The sequence below is a fragment of the Nicotiana attenuata genome, chromosome 3 (genome assembly GCF_001879085.1).
Source record: "Nicotiana attenuata strain UT chromosome 3, NIATTr2, whole genome shotgun sequence".
In the NCBI taxonomy this organism is placed as follows: domain Eukaryota; kingdom Viridiplantae; phylum Streptophyta; class Magnoliopsida; order Solanales; family Solanaceae; genus Nicotiana; species Nicotiana attenuata.
The window spans coordinates 40,698,280-40,709,611 of NC_031991.1; the positions used below are offsets into that span (position 1 = coordinate 40,698,280).

Sequence of the window (11,332 nt, forward strand, 5' to 3'; positions counted from 1 at the left end):
ACAACTTGTGAGCATTTTGGAACTATTTTGTAGCAATTTATAACCAAAGCATAGGCAAGTAGGGGCATAAAACATGTTAAAATCCCTACTTATCAACTCTCCCAAACTTAAACCTTTGCTTGTCCTCAAGCAAACAAAATAAGACCCACCCCCTTAAAGGACAATCCAAGTAATTCTAGCTATCCTAAAGTAACCTCAACAAGCATCAATTGGAACTAACAATTGCCCTCAACACAAATGGATCATTAACAACATTCAAACCTTGAAAACTATGGATCAAGTGTGACACAAGAGCATCAAGAATTGACTCATTACATCAAAGAACTCTCTCAATTACTTGGGACGCTGTGGATCCCCAAACTCATACATCCTCAACTCTCCCTAAGCAAACCTCGCCTTTTAAAGAATACGCACACAAACCGAGGTCAATGGGAGTTCAGTCGTCTCTCTCAAGGAAAGGTCACAAGTCTGGTTCTAGGTACCATATGCTTGACCCTCATGTAAGTATCCACTAATGCGAGTGTCATCCAACTCAAGATCATATAGGGCTTTTGTGGAGTTAATGTGAAGGCTTTTGGGTAAGGGTAGGATATGTTTTTTTTCAAGTGGGTTCAATCTTCCCTTAAGCACTTTTTTTGATTCATTGGCGCAATTCACTTGACTCTTTGAGTCATTTCACCTCTTTCAAGGGGTTAGAGAGACACATTGTCACTCTTTCTTATACAATTCAAGACATTTCTCCTTTTTCTACTTTTTCCACGCCCTTTTTCACTTTTGCTTTTCTTGAACCCTTTTTTATTCTTTTTCACATCGGGCTTTCTTTTTGTCTTTTTCTTTTCTTTCTTTTTCATTGCCTTCCTTTTCTTTTTCTTTTGTACCTTTTACCCCTTTTTGTTTCCTTTCTTGTCTCTCCCCCATTGTTCAACTTATCATTTGGATCAAGGAGAGCCTACAATCACTTCTCAAGTCGAATTTCACTCAAAATTTTGCCTCAACAAACATTCGGGGCAAGTTCTAGACGATTGGCTCGGGACTTGGACTCATAATTCAATTTCTCACCACACACACTCAAGGATTGCTAAAGACGTAGAGTCGAGGGCCCACAACAACCTTAGATACGACTGAGCACACAATAGTCCCGAAAGACCACATGATGTTTGTTTGGTCAACCCAAGAGTCTCAAGGTCACTACTTTCACCATCCTAAACACAACCACTTGTCTTTGACCATGGGATCAAAGGCAAATGTGTTACGCCCAAGTGAAGCTATGTTTGAAGTACCCTTAACTAACAACAAAAGAAAAAACAAAAACGGACTCAAACCCTTAAGAAGGTTGTCACGCCATCCATCATTGGGAAGAGCCACCCGGTTCACACAATACTCCACCCTTGGAAAGAACCGTGGCATTAAGAAAACCAAGGGCTTATTGAAAATGCCAAAAGACAAAACAAGGGGCTGCGAGCCTATCTACAAAGCTAAAAACGAAATTTTTTTACGAAAATAGAAATTAGAATGAATATTTACAATAGGGGATTAGAATATACAACGAGGAATGAATATATACAAAATGTAGTTTAACTTTATATATAGACCAAAATAGAAGATAAAAAGTACTGAATGTAAAGTTATATACATACCAAATAGAAAATCAACCAAACGAAAAACATAAACTGAGTCAAATATATACAATCATCCAAATAAACAAAAAAAAGTAGGGCGCACCCCCACGAATAAATGCTGGCATTGTCCCCAATGCCAACTATCAAACTAAGCATCAAAAAGTCATAAGAAAGGATATAGGAGCTCCCTAAGCCTGGTCCGTCTGCATGGGATCATCAGTGGTCCCCAAGTCCTCTGTATATGCGGGAACCGCAGACTGGTTCCCGGTCTCCTGCTGCCCAACTACTGGGACTGGGGCCTATACCTGGATCGGCTGGATGTCAGGTGCATCATGTGGCAAACTGGAGGAGGCCTCCTGTTAGGCTGCCACCTCAATAACTGCATCAGCTGTACTGGGGAGCTTCCTCTTCTTCCTTGGCTGCCTGGGTGCCTGCTCCTGTTGTGGCTCTGCTACTGGTGCTGCTGGGGCTGGGGCTGGGTCCCTGAATAGCAAGTCTAGAGGCATCTGGTCTGCCAATAGCTTGTCCACATCTGTCTTGAGCTGTTTCACAGACTCCTTGGAAGCCTGTGATCTCCTCATCTTCTTGTGCTCCTTGGCAAGCTGCTTCAGAGCCTTGCCATGTGACTCCACTGCTGTAGACAAGGTAGCCTGTGTCTTCATAATCTTTTCCTAGTTCTCTAGGAGCTTCTTCAAAGTGTCCGTTATGGACTGAGCAATCTGAGCAGGCTGAGGTACTGACTGGGTCTCAATGGTGGAAGAAAATGTAGACAACTTGGATGTCGCAGCTGACATCCAGTTGTTCAAACTGGCTAATGTCTGGCTCAATTAATGGGCAGTGATGGGATACCTCCGGGAAGATGGAACCCCCGGGCCAGCTGAAGTACAGGGACCAGCAGCAGAGGAAGGTCTTGGAGGCAAGTCCTCAACTGTAGTGGCAGCAGGCATAGTAGAAGGCTCGGTAGAAGGCTCTACCGCAACTGGCTCCTCAGACTGGCCAGTTGGGGCAGAGGTAGGTGGCTGGTAGCTCTTGTGTTTAGGGTTGTCCGGACCCTGCATACTGTACCAAGTGTAAGGAGCCACTGGCTTGGTCTTGACATCATATCTCTTCTTCTCCACCTCGAGGTCCCGGAAATACATTGAAAGGGTGTTGGGGAAAGGGTAATTCCGGTCATGCTCTGCCCCACAGCAGAAATCACACGGGACATCACATTGCCCACATTAATAGGGTACCCGGCCATAATAGATGCAACAAGAACAACCCGGGTAAGTGGAATAGTCTGATCGTGGGTAGAAGGGTCAAGCCGACTGCACACAAAAGTCAACCACCTTCGAGCCTCAAAGTTGAAGGTCTTCCGGTATATTTTTCTCCCTACCTACAACCACCCTGGCACAGTACCTAGGATTGCCAAGTACTGGGCCAACCAAGGACGGACTTCCTCACCCATCCCTAACTTGGCAAGATATAGAGACTCATCTTCATCCCTGAACCACAAGTACTCATTCAGAGAATTTCCATCGAACAACACCATTTTGTCTCTAACTTTGGTCACCTTAGTATCCTTGATGATGTGGGCCATATTAGAGTAGAATTCCCTGACCATGTGCTAATTTGCCTCAATGCACTTCTCCATGAAAAACTCCCAGCCCACTCTAGTTCTAAATTCCCTCTGCACATTAGGGTTGTGGGGTAAGAGGTCATTGTCAATAAAGCTCCTCTCCGGTATCAATTTCCTCACGGGCCACCACTCTCTGAACTTGTGGTAAGCCACTTGGCTCACGAATCTATCTTCCCACTCTTCGGCTTTCCTAGTTCGTGCAATTCTCCCAATCTGAGGCTCACCACCCTCATCGCCGCCTGCACTCTCCCCAGATAATGAAGCTGTGGGGGAGGTAGAATAGTTCCCACTACCTGCTGCTGACCCGTCAGATGAATCAGAAACTACATTTACCGATCTTTTGGTAGTGGGTGATGCTGGAGGGGTATCAGTTAGGTGGAGGGGGTTGGTTATGTGAGTTGGGACTGAATCTTAGGAGATGTCCTTGAAAGGCACATACTCGCTCCCCGAGGAATGAGAAGCAGCCTTATCAGCAGCTTTTATCAGTTTACGGGTCTTTTTGATGTTCTCCTGAGCCTGCGGAGTGAGTTTTTCTATTCTCTTGCCTTTACCCCCTCGGGAGGAACCACCTCTCCCGGGTTGCTGTGATCCCTTGCCTCCTTTTTGTTTAACAATTATCTGCAAACACACACATCTAACATTGTTTGTTTAAGCACAGGTAGTGAAACAGGTGAATGAAAAAATTGCAGACAGCAGTTGAAGAACACAGTTGCAGAAACATGCACGGCGGACCGCGCAAAAGTGACCGCGGTCCGCGCTGGGCAAAGGCCCAGAATAACAACTCTCTGAATATCCCACCGCGGTCCGCACAAAATGGGATCGCGGCCGCGGTGGGCCAGCGCGGACCGCACAAAAGTGCAATGCGGCCGCGCTGGAAAAAGTCAACTTGCAATCAAAGAGCACCGCGGCCCGCACAAGAAAAGCAGAGCGGACCGTTTCAGGGCAGCGCGGTCGCGCTAAGGCGACCGCCGTCCACGCTGAGCTAGGGTTTACGTGCACTAAGTTAGGGTTGTATTTATGCCATTCTTGTTCAAATTTTTACACCTACTTTGTCCCTACTCATTTGCCCACTCCATATGCACAGAAATCAGCCCAAAACTAACATGAAAACTAACCTAAACTAATGAAATAAAGAACAAGGGGAAGAAACAACAGTTATGAGCAAAATGGAAGAAAATAAAACAAAAATTAACCACTAATTGAACAAGAGATGAGTGAAACATTACTGGACGTAAATATGAAGTGTAATTGGATAATCTTATGCAAGAATTATGGACTCAGTAAAGAAAGAACAGTAATTTTTGGGCTCTGGGAGTTCAGGGGTCAAAAAGGGTAAAAGGTGACCCCTGGAGTCTATTTATAGACAAACCGTGGGACCCAGTACTCACCTACCAGCGCGGCCGCACAAAAGCGACCGCGGACCGCGCTGGATTTGTTCCATTGAAGCTTCAGTAGGCAGCCTCGGCGGACCGCACAAAAGAGACCGCGGCAGCGGAGGCTCAGCGCGAACCACACAAAAGTGCAATGCGGCCGTGGTGGAAAACTTCCGAGAGCAACATATTTGGACCATGCCAGTGCGGACTGCGCTAAGGTGACCGCGGCCGCACTGGCAAACTTCAGAGACTGTTCACTTTGTTCCAACTTATTTTGCACTGCATCAACACAATCCCTGCAACATCTCACAACCAATTAGCTCAAAAATCCTAAACTATAAAGAAAATCAAAGAGAAAGAAAAAGACATGGGTTGCCTCCCAAGAAGCGCCTGATTTAACGTCGCGGCACGACGCGGGTTACCAACACATCATTTGAAATGTATCATTGCCACCACGTGGCTATCATCAATCTTCCCAAGATAATGCTTCACATGATGTCCATTGACTCTGAATATTTCACCATTCTTGTTCCTTAGATCAAGATCACCAAATAGGGTCACGAACACAACTTCAAATGGCCCACTCCACTTTGATTTGAGCTTTCCCGGAAACAGACGTAACCGGGAGTTGAAAAGAAGAACCATATCACCAATTTTGAATTCCTTTTCCCGAGCATATTTGTCGTGAAGATACTTCATCTTGTCCTTATACAAGGACGAGCTGGAGTAGGCATGAAATCTAAACTCATCAAGCTCATTAAGTTGCTCAACACGGAGATTCGCTGCAACATCCCATTCCAAGTTCAACTTTCTCAAGGCCCACATAGCTTTGTGCTCCGATTCCACCGGAAGATGGCAAGCTTTCCCAAACACCAACCGGTACAGAGACATACCAATTGGGGTCTTGTAAGCCGTCTGGTACGCCCATAAAGCGTCATCCAACTTTTTCGACCAATCGGTCCTATTAGCATTGACCGTCTTGGACAAGATACTTTTTATTTCTCGGTTGGAGACTTCCACTTGACCACTAGCTTGAGGATGATAGGGGGTGGTCACTTTGTGATTTACTCCATACTTGGCAAGCAATGAGTCGAAAGCCTTGTTGCAAAAGTGAGACCCCCCATCACTAATGATAGCACGAGGGTGCCAAACCTTGTGAAGATACTCTTTTTCAAGAATGCCACAACACTCCGGGCTTCATTGTTGGGTAAAGCCACGGCTTCAACCCACTTTGAGACATAGTCCACCGCCACGAGAATATAAGTGTTCCCACAAGAGCTCACGAAAGGACCCATGAAATCGATGCCCCAAACATCAAAAATATCCAACACGAGAATTGTATTGAGAGGCATCTCATCCCTTTTTGAAATTCTGCCGGCTCTTTGGCATGCATCACATCTCTTTACCAAATCACTAGCATCCTTAAACAAAGTCGGCCAATGAAAACTGCAACTCAAGACCTTTGAACTCGTCCTCACCCCTCCATGATGGCCACCATAGGGGGAGGAGTGACAAGCCTCCAATATGCTCAACTGTTCACCTTCCGGGACACATCTTCTAATCACACCATCCGTGCAAATTTTAAACAAGTACGGATCATCCCAATAAAAATCCAAACTATCCCTCTTGAGTTTCTTCTTTTGGTTGGAAAAGAGCTCACACGGGACAATTCCGATCACAATGAAGTTGGCGATGTCCGTGAACCATGGCATGTCACACATTGACACAGAAAGAAGTTGCTCGTCGGGGAATGTATCATTTATTTCAAGGCCGTCACATGGCCTCCCTTCTTCCTCCAACCGGGACAAATGATCCGCAACTTGGTTCTCACTTCCCTTCCAGTCCACTATTTCTAAATCAAATTCTTGAAAAAGTAACACCCATCTCATCAATCTCGCCTTGGAATCCTTCTTGGTCATCAAATACCTAAGGGCGGCATGGTCCGTGTGCACAATCACCTTGGCCCCCATAAGATATGGTCTAAATTTCTCCATGGCAAATACAATGGCCAATAGCTCCTTCTCCGTCACCGTGTAATTCCGTTGAGCTTCATTCATAGTCTTACTTGCATAATACACGGGATGGAATATTTTGTTAACCCGTTGACCCAACACCGCCCCCACTGCAACGTCACTAGCATCACACATTAGTTCAAAGGGTAAACTCCAATTAGGTGCGGTTATGATAGGGGTAGTGGTCAACTTGTGCTTTAAAAGTTCAAAAGCCTCCATGCATTTCTCATCAAAAACAAACTTGTCATCTTTCTCTAGCAATTTGCAAAGGGGATTCACAGCCTTCGAGAAGTCTTTGATAAATCGCCGGTAGAACCCGGCATGCCCAAGAAAGCTCCTCACCCCTTTGACAGAAGTAGGGGGAGGGAGCCTTGAAATCACCTCGATCTTCGCCTTGTCTACCTCAATCCCATGCTTAGAAATCTTGTGACCCAACACTATACCTTCTTCGACCATAAAATGGCATTTTTCCCAATTGAGAACGAGGTTAGTTTCTTCACATCGGGCCAAGACTCTATCCAAATTTATCAAGCATTCTTCAAAAGAGTCACCAACCACACTAAAGTCATCCATAAAGACCTCCAATATGTCTTCTACCATGTCGGTAAAAATAGCCATCATGCAACGTTGGAAGGCCGCAGGAGCATTGCACAACCCGTAGGGCATCCGGGAGAAAGCAATGTACCATAGGGGCATGTAAAAGTGGTCTTCTCTTGGTCCTCCGGGGCAATTAAGATTTGATTGTAGCCCGAGTACCCATCCAAAAAGCAATAGAAAGCTCGCCCCGCAAGGCGGTCAAGCATTTGATCAAGGAATGGCAAGGGGAAATGATCCTTGCGGGTCACCTTGTTGAGTTTCCGGTAGTCCATACAAACTCTCCACCCGGTAATGGTTCGAGTGGGAATAAGCTCATTGTTGTCATTGGTCACCACCGTCATCCCTCCTTTCTTTGGCACACATTGGACCGGGGAAGTTTATGAGCTATCGGAGATTGGATAAACAACACCGGCATCAAGCCACTAGATAACCTCTTTCTTTACCACTTCTTGCATCGCTTCATTTAGCCTCCTTTGATGTTCAAGTGAAGGCCTTGAATCCTCCTCCAAGATGATTTTATGCATGCAAAATGCGGGGCTTATCCCCCGAATGTCCGCCAGAGTCCATCCTATTGCCCTTTTTCGCCTTTGAAGCACCTCCAAAGTGGCCTCAACCTGCAAGTTAGTAAGGCAAAAAGAAAGAATAACTGGAAGAGTTGAATTAGAGCCCAAAAATTCATACCTGAGTTGTGGAGGAAGTGGCTTCAACTCCAACACCGATGGCTCCTCAATTGATGGTTTTATTGGTGGAGTTTTCCGATTTTCAAGATCCAAAGATAACTTCCTAGGCTCATATGAATATGAACCCATACCATGAAATGCATGCACGCACTCCGCTCTACTAACATCATCATCGACATCCATGTTAAGAAGCACGACCTCAAGAGGATCTTCAATATTTATCATGGAACTTGTGTCATCCACTATCACAGCTGTGACAATGTCCACAAATGAACACACCTCCATGCTATTGGGTTGTCTCATTGATTTGCAAATATGGAATACCACCTTCTCATCTCCCATTTGGAATGTTAACTCACCCGCTTCAACATCAACCAAGGCCTTCCCCGTTGCTAGGAAAGGTCTCACAAGAATAATCGAGACTTCAAAGTCCACTTCACAATCCAATATGACAAAGTCGGCCGGCAATACGAATTTGTCCACCCGGACAAGTACGTCATCAATTATACCCAAAGGCCGCTTCATCGACCGGTCCGCCATTTGAAGTCTCATTGAGGTTGGCCTAGGTTGCCCGATTCCCAAAGTCTTGAAGACTGAATAAGGCATCAAATTAATGCTAGCTCCCAAGTCACAAAGGGCCTTAGCAAACTCCGCACTACCGATAGTGCAAGGGATAGTAAAAGCTCCAGGGTCTTCAAGTTTCAGGGCCATAGAATGCACTATCGCACTGACTTGGTGAGTCATCTTTATTATTTCACAATCCTTGGAACGCTTCTTTGTGACCAAATCCTTCATGAACTTTGCATAGCCCGACATTTGTTCAAGTGCCTCCACCAAAGGCACATTGATTGTAAGGCTTTTCATCATATCTAAGAATTTTTTGAACTGATTTTTACTCTTTTGCTTTGCTAACCGCTGAGGATAAGGTGGAGGTGGTCTAGGCAAAGGTGTCTTGGCTTTTGGCACCACCAGCTCCGGCATGTCAATTCTGTGCTCCCTAGACGGGTTCACGGCCTCTTGAGTTTCCACCTCGGCCTCATCAATATCTATCCTCACCTCATTGTTCACAGTTGGTTCAACCATATCTTCAACAATCAAAGGACCCACATCTTCTTGGAACCCAACATTATCATCCACAACTTGCACATCACCGCCTCTCCCACTTCTTGTTGTAACCGCCATCACATGATTGATACCTCCCTTCAGGTTCACTACTGTATCACTTGGTAGAGCACCCTTAGGTTGAGTATTCAACGATTGAGAGATTTGGCCTATTTGCACCTCCAAATTCCGAATATAGGTATTGTGGGAAGCCAATTGAGCAACGGAGTCTTGGTTCTTCCTCATCATTTTTTCGAACATCATTTCTATTCTTCCCATATCACTACCCGAAGAACTAGACCCTTGAAATTGAAACGGAGGCGGATTGTTCGGTTGTTGATACATCGGGGGCCTTTGAAAACCTTGCCCCCGGTTGCCTTGATTTCCATTGTTATTCCACCCGCCTTGACCATTGTTGTTATTCCAATTATTATTGTTCCCGTTCCAATTGCCTTGATTGTTACCTTGGTTACCCCAATTGTTGTTTTGATTGTTGTTGTTCCAATTGCCACCTCCTTGTTGTTGGTTTTTATTATTCCAATTACCGCCGCCTTGTTGATTGCCCCAATTTCCTTCGGCGTGCCACTGTTGATTCCCTTGATTTCCTCTATTCCCTTGGTAGTTATTGACATATTGACATTCCTCACTTTGATCATCATAGCACTAATTCGAATAACCACCACCATCATTGTTGTTGTCAAATTGCTCACAATTACCTTGAGGTTGTTGTTGCCCTCTTTGCCTCCTTTTTAACATAGAAACACCTTCCATTGCGTTGACTTGGCGCAGGTTTTGGACTTGTTGCAATTGCGCCTTCGCAAATTGATTCATAGTTGTTGTAAGCTCGGAAATAGCTTGGCCATGATCGTTCAATTCCTTGTGCAAATGGATGACCGTGGGGTCACCTTGGGGCACATTCGCTCGGCTTTGCCATGCCGAAGAGGTGTCGGCCACTTCATCAAGTACTTCACATGCCTCTTGGTAAGAAAGTTTCATAAAGTTCCCTCCGGCCAACTGGTTCACAATGTACTGATTTGTGGTGTTGATGCCCCGATAAAAAGTTTGTTGTATCATCGCCTCGGTCACGTCGTTATTAGGGCACTCCTTCACCATTGTTCTATATATTTCCATATTTCGTGCAAAGGTTCTGTTGGCATTTGCTTGAAAGCTAGAATCTCATCCCGAAGAGCCGCCATATGACTTGGAGAAAAGAACTTGGCAATAAATTTGTCCGCCAATTCATCCCATGTGGTGATAGAATGATTTGGGAGCCTTTCTAACCAATCCAACGCTTTACCCCGAAGAGAAAACGGGAAAAGCCTCAATCTCAATGCATCCTCTGACACGTTTGTTTGTTTGCTGCCCCAGCATGTATCTACGAACCCCTTCAAGTGCTTGTATGCATTTTGATCGGAGGTGCCCGTAAAATATCCTCTTTGCTCGAGCAAGGTCAACATAACATTTGTGATTTGGAAGTTTCCCGCCCGGATTCAAGGAGGAACAATGGCACTCGCATATCCTTGATTCGGTAGCACCCGAGGAACCGCTCTTGGAGGTGGCGGAGGAGGGTCTGGAACGTTGTCATTAGCATTGTTCTAGCGGCCTCGTCGTGGTCCTAGAGGTACAAGAGGCACCTCATCGTCTCCAATATCCTCAACCTCCTCCCCGTAAGCACATTTCCAAGAGGGTCGTTTGCATTTAAAGCCATTTTGGTACCTGTAGTAATCACACACACAAATTAGTAACAAAGAAGGAAAGAGAAGCAAGACACAAAACTAACTAAACAGATAGTCAACACCGTAAGCTCCCCGGCAACGGCGCCAAAAAGTGAACGCTGCCAACTCGACGCTACACCAAGGTAAGAAGAGCGGGTCGCAATAGCTTTTACCCGAATAGAGGTCGGGATCGATTTCCTCAGGGAGCTAGTAGTGGAGTTGGATTTTCTGTCCAGTCTAGAGATGTGTTTGTACTCCTAATGTCACTTCAAACATTCTTGGTTTTTGATTTTATAACTACTATGATAAAACTAATGATTAACGCTAAATTATGCTACTAAAATATTGCTAAGTTGTATCTAATGGGAAGAAAGGCACTAGGGTCGTGACACTACCTAGGTGGCTAATTGATGGGTAGATGTTACTAAGGATAGATTGACATATTTGGGGCTTATGCTATAACCGTTGCACAATTGTACCCACTCTCACACCTCTCGGTAGAGAGAGTGATTTTGCCCAATTGACTCTCTCGAGACCAATTGGGTAGGCCAATTAGATCAAGCAACTAGGGTTCAAGTAGGGTGATTACTCTCTCGAGATTTAACCCGTTAATTGGG

The 11,332-nt window shown here is 45.2% G+C and overlaps 1 pseudogene; it reads right to left on the bottom strand.

Moving 5' to 3' along the window:
- Nucleotides 2,447-11,332, bottom strand: part of LOC109224297 — a 34,102-nt pseudogene continuing 25,216 nt past the window's right edge.